Source organism: Marmota monax, unplaced genomic scaffold, assembly GCF_021218885.2.
Source record: "Marmota monax isolate L192 unplaced genomic scaffold, Marmota_monax_Labrador192_F-V1.1 WCK01_AAM20220418_F8-fsc00953, whole genome shotgun sequence".
In the NCBI taxonomy this organism is placed as follows: domain Eukaryota; kingdom Metazoa; phylum Chordata; class Mammalia; order Rodentia; family Sciuridae; genus Marmota; species Marmota monax.
In genome coordinates, this window is record NW_026692671.1 from 4289 (window position 1) to 15390 (window position 11102).

The 11102-nt window shown below is 36.9% G+C and overlaps 1 pseudogene; it reads left to right on the forward strand.

Moving 5' to 3' along the window:
- The first annotated feature begins 3080 nt into the window (after positions 1–3080).
- Positions 3081–4059, forward strand: LOC124093921 (poly(rC)-binding protein 2-like; annotated as a pseudogene).
- The last annotated feature ends 7043 nt before the right edge of the window (positions 4060–11102 follow it).

Here is an 11102-nt window from a genome sequence, read left to right on the forward strand (position 1 = left end):
GCAAGTCATCCCTTTGAAATATAATCAACAAGATAGTATCTCTATCTGTTTGTCAGTGTAGGAGGGTAGAATCTGATTTACATAAGTCCCAGTCAGTCAACACAGATGGTCTAATCATGGAGCCCTTCCTCTAACTCTTAAAATTCTCCAAGACTTTTCCATTAGTACCCTCTAGGGCTTGTGAACTCTACTGTCATTTGTCCAGTGGACTTTAATTTCATCTTTCTCCCCTATTGCAATAATCTTGACTCTCATAACAACTTTCTTGAATCAAATCCTCCTTACTTATTTAAGCCTGTGCTGTGATACTTTTTTGACAGCAGCCTATAGTGATACAAAATAATAATAACACTCAGCTTCTTGAATATTCCTGGCATTCTTTATGGCTCACTATTGGAAAGCAGCAGGAGTAATTGGGAAATTTGGATAATTTTCCCTGTCTTTCAAAGGGTGGAAGAGAAGAACTACAAATGAGCCCTGCCCAATGCTTTTTCCCTTATGTTTTTCCAAAGCACCACATTCTCTTCTTCCCACTTGAAGGGCCACAGTTTCTTAACTTACTGACACTTATTTTCCTCTAAATTTCAGAGAAATTAAAGATTTGATTCGTATCTAAGCATTTACGCACTCTAGGTTGACACTTCTCATTGTCCTCTACTTGCATCATTTCCCTTCCATAAACCATTTCCACCTAGCAGCCACAATTATATTCTGAACCACAAAAATGTAAAAGTATATTTTCTTCATTTAAAAGGACTCCTCCAGTAGCTCCCTGCTGCAGTTAAAGAAAAATAAAATTGTTTCACAAAGTCCAACAGGAGCTGACAATATTTATTATAACCTCAGCATCATTTCTTACTGCTCATCCTTCCCCACCTCTGCATCTGCTGCTGTAATGATTGTATAATATCCACAAAAATCTCAATTTCTTGCATAAGACAGTTTCTTCCTGCCTTAGGCCCTTTGCTCTAGCTGATCTCTAGGGATGGAATACTCAGACCTCTATGCTTTACATTCTCAAGGAACCTTCCCAGACGCTTCAGTCTAATGTTGCTTCCAAGATGTTCTATCCCAGCCATATTTGTCATGCCTAACACTCTCTGAAATCACCTTTTTGTTGCTGCATTTTTAGTATTGCCCATTTCATAGCTGCTAGAATGAGAATTCTAAGACAGCAGCACATTTCCTGTCTTAGTCACAGCTCTTTAAAGCCTAGTGCCCGGCAGGCACATAATAATATATATGGGTGGAATAAATGAATTGCATTTCCAAGCGATGTTACAGCACATGATACACAGTAATAAATAGTGCATTTTGTTTTGTGAGTGTTTGATACATTTCAGTTTAGTAACACAAATCTTGTAGCTATGTAGACTTTTACTAACTAGAATTGATTTTATGAATGTCCCATTTTTTTTTATAAAGACAGCACTTTGCTCTGCAAAAGTTCTGCAGCTTCAAAGAAAGCTCTACTCTTTCAGAATTATCTCAAACCTAATAGACTAGCATGAAACTAAAGGAAAATGAAAGAGTCCAATTGTGGTGTAGACATAGAAGTAAATCTACATGCTTTAGAGTAAGATAGACGGAATGTTGAATCATACATAACTGTGCTGTTAGTATCTATGTAACGTAAGAAAGCTATTAAGCATAAGCTTCAATTTCTTTCATAAAATGAGACTTTGTGTCATTGTTGCAAGAATTAACTGAGATAAGAATACTATTATGAACATTTAACAAATATCAATTAAACTTCTATCTGTAATAAAATATCTGTCTTTCCTCCAATCCATCACAGGCTGACACTTTTATAAAATATAATAAAAAGGAATTTTTACAGAAATAAAATTTTTAAGAAGAAAAAAAGACCAAGGAAAAAATCAATTTTAAAATTAGATTCTACAGTCATAAAACTATATTTCAACTGATATGATTGGAACAAAAATACAGGGAGAAAGGAATATAAAACTATGTGCTTATTGATAACTGTTATGAAGAATTACTATTACATTCCAGACTTTAACATTCTGAAACTGTAACTATTCCTAAGTTGGAGTGAAGTTTTATTTCTCATAATAAATGCATACCTCTGTAGCTTTAATGAATTTTATTTTATTTATATCAATATGTGAAGTTTTAATTTGACAAATGAGGTTGCCCACAGAAGTAATAATTTCTTTTTAAATTTTAAAAAACTTTTAAATTATTTATTTTAAACTAAGAACTAGAACATTAAAACTGTACATATTAATCAGTATATTATGTGATATTTTGATTCATGGATACAATATGAAATATTTAAATCAGCTTCAACATGTTTATCTCATCAACTTTTGTGGTGAAAATTTTCAAAATACTTTTAGCCAGTTTTCTGAAACATTTAATTCATTATTATTATCTATAGTCACTCTCCTCTGTAATGGTATCTGTTTCATTTTAATGCCACTCATAGTAGAGGAACCCATTTCAAATATCTATATATATATTCAAATATCTATATATCTATATATCTATATATATATTCAAATATATATCTATATATCTATATATCTATATATCTATATATATCTATCTATATATATATATATCAATGAGACTAAAACAAGATGTTTGAAGATAATTTCAAAAAGCTAAGTTTATTTATCTTTAAACCTTATTCAAAGTAATTCAAATAATACTGTATTTTAAAATTTTGTCTGTAATAACTTATCAATTACTACTTACAATAAATTATCATTTAAATTTTATAATTAATTTTTTCTGTCTTAAGAAAATGAGAGACCAGCAGCAGCCTGAGCAGCTCCAACCTGTGCCCTTTCCCTCCTGCCCAATCTCCCTCCTGCCTTCCCCAGCCCAAGGGCCTCTTTCCCACCCTTTTCCACCCTCCCCTGTTGGTGGGTCCCCTGTGCCTTCCTGCTCACTCTAATTGTTCCTCTCTCTGCCTCCAGCCTTCCTTTCTGGCCATCTCCCTTTTTTCCCCCTGCAGTGGTCTCTCATCTGCAGTTTTTGGCTTTCACCCCCATCAGTGACCAAAGACTTGACCACTCAAAGTCCAGCTCCCCATAACGCTGCTCACTGGCATGACTGAAGGTGGATTCAATGTCACTCTCACCATTGGGCTACTTATACCTGGAAAGGAAGCTGGCAGTCTCATGGGAAAGAAAGCAGAATCAGTTAAGAAGATGCACGAGGAGAGTGGTGCCCATATCAACATCTCAAAAGGGAATTGTCCTGGGAGAATTATCACTTTGGCTGGACCCGCTAATACCATCTTCACAGCCTTTGCTGTGATCATGGACAAACCAGAAGAGGACTTCAGCAGCTCTATGACCAACAGCACAGCTGCCAGTTGAACCCTTGTCACTCTGAGGGCCTGCAAGTTAGTGTGGCTCTCTCATGGGAAAAGGTAATTGCAAGATTAAGGAAATTATGAGAGAGTACAGGGGCTCAAGTCCAGGTGGCAGGGGATATGCTCCCCAATTCATCTGAGCAGGCCACCACTATTGCTGGCATTCCTCAATCCATTATTGAGTGTGTCAAAACAGATCTGCAAGGTGACATTGGAGACACTCTCTCTGTCCCCACCCCAAAGGGTGTGACCATATCCTACTGGTCCAAGCCCTCAAGTTCTCCTGTCATCTTTGCTGGTGATCAGGCCTATATTATTCAAGGATGGTATGTCATTCTACAGCCAGATTTGTTCATTCTGCACCAGTTGGCAGTGCAACAGTCTCATTTTTCTATGATGCATGACAACACCAAATTCAGTGGCATTGAATCCAGCTTTCCAGAGGTGAAACGCTATGGGCAGGTTTGTACACATCTGCTCAGACTACTTCTCATGAACTCACCATCCAAAATCACTTGGTCAGCTGCATAATGTGACATCAAGGTGAGATCCATCAGATGGCTGGGGTGCAGATCAAAATTGCAAACTCCATGGAAGGATCTACTGATAGGCAGCTTACCATCCTTGGATCTGCTGCCAGCATTAGCTTGGCTCAGTATCTAAACAATGTCAGGCTTTCCTTGCAGATGAGAGGCATGGGGAGTGGCTAGAACAATGCATATTCATCCATAATCCCTTTCTGTTGTTCACCATGATCCATCTGTGTAGTTTCTGGACAGTCAAGGATTCTAGGTTGTAAACAGTTTGTAAATTTTCAGTTTCTACACACTTTATCATTCACTTGTGATTTTTAAACTAAAGCATTTTAATTCCTTTCTCTGTTCTGCCATCAAAGCTGAGATGTATATTTAGTTTTATAAGCTTCTCCTTTTTTTTTTTTGGCTCATGAATTTTTCTTTTTGTCAAGGAAATGCAAGAGTAGACTATTAATACATTTTAGTTTAATTCTGTAATATCTAAAAATTTTCAAAAAAATTTAAAAGATGGAATGGAGCATCACACTTTATAGTATGGCCTACTACTCATGCCTCATGTGAAACTCATGCCAATAGTGATCCACCACTGATGAAAATAGTATTGTGTTAGTCCATATCATGTTCAGTGAGGTTTGGTCCTCATGGAAATGTCAATTTATTACTTATAGTTTAAATAGTTACTTTCAATTCTGTATTTAACTCACCTTTAACTGGTAACACAATTTATGGGTTGCCACTGGTCCACAATTACACTTCAAACATCACTCTAAGGCAAAATATGACATAAATAAATTATAATTGCTATGATCAGGATCTTTTTTTAAAAAATGGACACAATACTTTTATTTTTTTAAGGTGGTACTGAGAATTGAACCCAGTGCCTCACATATGCTAGGCAAGTACACTACCACTGAGCTGCTACCACTGTCATAACCCCAGCCCCTGATGAGGATATCATTATCACAGAAACTCTGGATATGTTACTATATAAGCTGATCAATAAAATCCCAGAAATGTTTTTTATTTCAATAAAAAATATCTTAGTTTTTTTTCTCTTTTAGGCCTTTTTATTACAGTTTCACCATCTAGTACTTTATATATCACATTTCACACATATGTTTGCAATTTGTTAATTCAATTAGATCATAATAAATAAAGAAGATTTGAGCCAGCTTCCCCAACCTTTTCAAATAATTATTTCACTCAAAATCCATTTACATTTTATGGGCCTGTCATAAAAAAAATCTATGATCACATGCTTTTTTAGGTACCCTCCTTCTTACAAGCAAAAGATTATAATACATGAGGTAAAACATTGCCTTTCTTCTGAGGACAGGAGAATTTGGAATGCAGCTCCAAGAATTAAGAGCTCTGTGCCCATGAAGTAATTTCTTTCTGAATATATAAAATAGGCATTGATTAAAACTGCCTTCTCTGATGATGTTCCTGAGAAGTATGGTCAACATGCAAGGCCTGCAGTCAGATCCTTTATGCCTGTCTTTTGGAGTTTCAAAAAATAACCAAAAAGGGTTAATTTCAAACTATTATGATGCACTCAAACTCTGTTTCCTTAGACACTTTTCTGTATAAAAGGCATGTTATACTAGGTATACCTATCCAATCTTTATTTTTACAGAGAAATGCATGAGTTTTCTTATTTCTGAAAAAAATCCTTACTCAAAAAAGTGAAAAATCCCTAATAAGCAATAATAAAACAGCTATATTTATATGTATTAAATAATGAAAAGTATCTTTCTTATTTCCAAAAACAATTAAGATAGAAACGAATAGCTAAATATGATATTTTAAAAATTAAAAATGGGGGTAAAAATCTATGTTCCAAATAGCTGATCAGTTCAACTATTGGATAAAATTATTATTATACATACATATAAATAGTAAAATATTTCATAGTGAATAAACTAATAATTTTTTAGTTTTTAACATCATATTTCCTAAGAGAATCAAAAATTACAGCAAGTCATTGAGGTGCTACTTCTGAAATGTGACAGAAACCAGTGCATTGCCACTGAATGAAATTGTTATCTGACTGTATCCCGTGGCAGAGGATGTCTGTCTTTTCTATATACAAGCAGCAGCAAACTACAAAGTGGAAGATGATTAGAGGTTCCTATGTCACTGGGCTGAAAACAATTCACTGAAAGACATCTACTTTTCTTTCTTTTTTAAAAGCATAATAGACTTTATTTTGAGTAGTGTTACAGTTTGGATATGGATAGGCTCCTGTGTCAAATTGTCCCCAGTGCAGCAATTTTCAGAGTCCAGGAAGTGATTGGATCATGAGGGCTCTGATCTCATTGAATCAGTGATCAGTTAATGCTATTAAGAAATGGGTAAAACCACAGAAGAGATGACCATTGGTGGCTCTCTCTCTCAGTCTCAAGGTGAGTAGCTGTGCTCCACCAGCAGTCTGGCTTCATCAAAGGCCCACAGACATGGGGGTAAGTGACCACAGACTGAAACCTCTGAAAACCTAAGCTAAAATAAAATTTTCCTCCTTTAAATGAATAGCTTCACCATCTAAAATGTAATCCCTTGTGTTCCACATACACATCTTTCTCTGCTCCCAGTTCAGAAATCTGGCCTGGATCCAAGGCTCTGATTGGTTTTCCTGATTCCCCAGGTTCTGCCTCCAAATTGGGACAGGGGTGTCCCCCCACCATTCCTCATCACAGGGTTAGGGGGTCCAGCAGATCTAGGAACAGGAGCTGCCAGTCAGAGGAGGGTTAAGTGTCCTTGGCCAGCCTACAAAGCCTTGCCTTCCTGTTTTCCAGTTTCCAGGGTTTTCTCCTCATCCATTAACATTACAGAGACACAAAGGTATGGAAACTAAAAGCAAACCCACCACAGAGTGCTGGTGAGACTGGCAGGCTCAGCCCAGAGGGCAGAGGCCTGTAGCAGGAGTGTGGACCAAGAAAAAGGTCAGGATGAGGGACTTGGACACCTTAGGCTTATCTATTCCCCCTGTCCCTGAAGATCACTTTCCTTGATTGCATGATACCTGAGCTTGAAAGGTATTTAGATACATTTTATGCTTTCTTTAAAAGCTGATTTCAGGAGATTAAAACTGGCCTTTTTTATTTCATCTTGGAAGGAGAGAGGTCTCTGAAGTTAAAATAATAATAATCATCATCATCATCATCATCATCAAATTTTAAAAACATGTTTCAAAAAGTTAAGAAAGCATTTTAGAATCTTAAAGCATTTATCAGTTTAACTTATTTTGTTTATGCTCCCCTTAATTTGGTTCCCTAATTCCTCTATTTTGAAATGTTCCTTCTCTCAGGGCCAGAAACTCAGTCAGTAAATTATTCTGATAATTTGCTTGAATAAGTGGTTTCAAAGTTCCTCCCAGGGTGGGCTTTAGGTTTCACAATGGTTTTCAGCTTCCTGCTTAGCCAGGAGGTGAGCAGCTGTGCTCCACCCACAAACCAGCTTCACCAAGAGATCACTAGAGAACTCCTCCCCTGTCTGAGCACCAAGATGACAGCTGCAGAGGCTTCAGTGGAAATGTTAAAGACAGACTTTAGATTCACAGATGGCCTGGAGAAAGCAGGACCTGGTAAAGTAAAAAATGAAATTTGAAAAATACTAAAGGGGATATTTTTACTCTCCAGCCTCCAAATCACAAAGGGAGCTAAATTTCAGTCTTGTGAAATGTCAGGCCCAGGAAGACAAACTCTGGAAGACTTGGAACATATGTGTAATATCATGGAAGTTTTGTATTTTAAAAATAATAGACCTTAAACTCTTTAGATTGCAACCAAAGAAAATGGATCATACAGGGACCAGCTAGAAAAAAAATAGATCAAATATTATTTTCTTGGATTTGAAGAGAATTTTTAAACACAATGCAAAACCCAGAAGTCATAATCAACTCCATTCCTATCAAATTTGAATGAGTTGCTTTAAATTAATTTGAGGACTATGTGTGTGGGGGGATGGTGGGGCAAATAAGAAATGCATATGAAACAAATTGCTTATATGTTGATAATTTTGAAAATTGGTGAAAAGTTAATAGTTATATAGGAACTTATTATATTGTTTTCTTTTTGTATATGCTTGAGATTTTTTTCAATGTCAAAAAAGTAAGTAAAAAAAAACCAAGAAGAGATACATTATAAGGAAAAGGAGATGAGAAAGGAGGGCCTTTTTGAAGACTCGTCAGAGGGGCAAGTTGGAGCTTTATTGAAATTCAAGGAGAAATTTATATATTAGCCCAATGACAATAAAAAATAAATAAAAATTAGGATGCATTGAGTTGTTAAGATACTTTTACTATACAACTAAAAATAATGAGTTGAGATGTTTATGTCAAGCTAAAATCCAAATGACAAAACACTGTGCTTAAAATCAGATAATCCTACATATCTTTGTCCTTGTGTATGCTTTAAGCTGAGGCTCCCTGGTTTATTTGGAGATGTATGCAGAATGAGTATAATGTAATAGAGAAATGGAACTCATCAGAAACTTTTCTAAAAGCATAACTTATATTCAATAAAACTAACTTTTTTGGTGTATGAATTTTGAGTTTTGACAAACACATATAATCATGAAGTCACGGTCACAATCAAGGTAAAGATCCACAACCCACTCCCAATCCCCTCAGGCCCCTTTATAGACATTCTCCTCCTCTGCTCCAAGCCCTTGCCAACTGCTGGTCTGTTTTCTGTTTGCTTTTCCAGAATGTTACATAAATAGAATCCTGCAGTAGAGTCTGTAGTAATGCATTTGAGATTAATCCACACTATGGTACGGATGGATAGTTTGTCATCTACAAACAAATTTGGATTTAGAAAAGGAGGGACTTTATTCAAAAGGACCAATGATATAGGAATAATGCACTTATTTCAAAATATGCAGTGTCTCAAAAATCAAACAGGAAGAGGCCTTGGTTTTATAAAAGAGGTTAAAAATTGTTATCAAAAAATATGTGTGTGAGAGAGCCTGAGATGAAAGAGAGAAGCTTTGTGGTTAAGATCATTCAAGTGAGGTATAAAGGACTTTTGCACATTGCAGCCTTTTTAATCTTTTGAACAAGTCTGACTTTAGGAGCCCCTGGGAAAGACACTTGAAATTTGGCATAGATTTGGTCAAGTCTGTATAAGGTTTTAATAAAGTGTTTTTTTTTTCCTTTGCTTTGCTTTTTCTTACTGCCCCAGTTTAATTTTAACTTTTCCTCATCCTCCCACCCCATAAATCCTGGTGGTATTTTTTTTATCTCTCCCCAGCTAAAGAATATTTGAATTGTTGCAAATTTTTCAGTTTTTCATAATTATCAATAAAACTGAAAAAAAAAGTTTATGTATAGGTTTTTGTGTAAAGTCAAGTTTTTTCCCCAAGTGTAGAATACCTAGGGGCAAGCTGCACAGGGCATATGACAAATATATGTTTTTTGGCCTTTCCAAACACAATAGAAGGACATTCCATTTGCATCTTTTCTTCACCAACACTTGCTGTTGTGACTTTGTTTAATTTTGTTTGCTACTCTGAGAATCATATGGTGACTACCCATTGTGTTTTAATTTGTATTTCTCAAAAGTCTGTTAACATCAAGCATTATTTTATGTGTTTATTTACCACTATGGTATTGTCTTTATTCTTGTTACTTTGTAAGTCATGAAATCTAGAACTCTGATTTCTCCAAATTTGATCTTTTTTTCCAAAATCATTTGGCTATTGTGGTTCTTTTACCTTATCACATAATTAAAAAGTGACCTTCTTGATTTCTACAAAAAATAAAATAAAGTAAATCATGCTGAAGTGTTTACTGGAATTGCACTGGATTTATAAACCTGTTTGGAAATAGTGTGAATATTCCATCCATGAGTTGAACATTCCAATGTATGAACATCTTTTGTTTCTCTATTGTTTAGATCTTCTTTGAGCTGTTTATTGTTCTTGCATGTAGTTTTCATTATACTGATTATGAACATATTTTGATAGCTTTACAGTTAAGTATTTTATCCTGATATTACTACAAATGGTACTGAATTTGTATTTTAATTTGCATTTGATAATTGCTAGTATATGAAAATAGAAATGATTTTTAATGATTAGTATTGTATCTTACAGTTTTGCCAAAACTCATTTATTACATCTACTAGAATTTTGCTCGATTCCTTGACATCATCATCACAGATCAGGCTGAATGGGTACAGCTGGAGGGATTAAAATGCTGCTCTTGCAGGGGGCCATGCTGAGCACCATCAACCAGACACCAGTGATCCTGCAGGTGCAGGACCTGATGACCTCCCAGGTGCAGATGGGCGGCCACCCTACTGAGGTCCTGTGCCTCATGAAGTGGTGCTGCCAGAGGTGCGCCTGGTGGATGAGGAGTACAGGAGATGGTGGGGGACCTGCGGGGTGAGTGCAGCAAGTACAGCTCCTCAAGTCCACCTGGATACAGATGGTATCCAGGTGCCTGACTGCAGCAAGATCCTTGTGGAGCTCACCTCTGTGTGACTACCAGAAATCCATGCAGGACCTTTGCAAATTCGCCAACAACCAGGTTGTCACAAAATATTGTGATCTTGACTCTTAACCATGGGTGAGACTTATGGTAGGGTAGGGGCAGAGCTGGCTGGAGGTTTGTCTCTTCACCTGTCCCCCTCTCCCTCCCCCTCTGAAGATGATGGGCAGAGGAGTGGGAACAAAATGACAGGGGGGTGGAGGGGTGGGAGGTTAGGGAAGGGAAGGGACTGCAGAAGTGCACACAGGCCCACACAGACAAGCACCCACACAGACACAGAGGGAGGGGGTTGGGATGGAGAGGGGCGCACAGCAGGGCAAGTAGGACCCCCAGGACCTCTCCCAAAATAGCCTCCCCACCTTCGACCCCTTTCTCCTCCCCATGGTAGGAACACACTGTGTTTATATTTCATGGCCAAATTATTTTGGATTTTGTTGACTGGCCCTTAGTGCCCTGCCTTCTCCCCTTTGCAGGACCACAGCCCCCTCCCTCTGTTCCTCCCTGGTCCCAGCTCTGGTTTTCCTTGTTTCTTAGTTGGTTCTCTTTTGCCTTCCCCAACAGGCTCCCACCCCCACAATCCTGAGGCCCCTGTCCCTCTCTTCCTCTCAGGGGCAGTTTCATATTTCCTATGACAAAATTGCTCTTTAAACATTTTGTTGTATTAAAAATAAATAAATAAAAATTTTAAAAATAAAAATTTTCACATGCTTTTGCTGCATTTTTG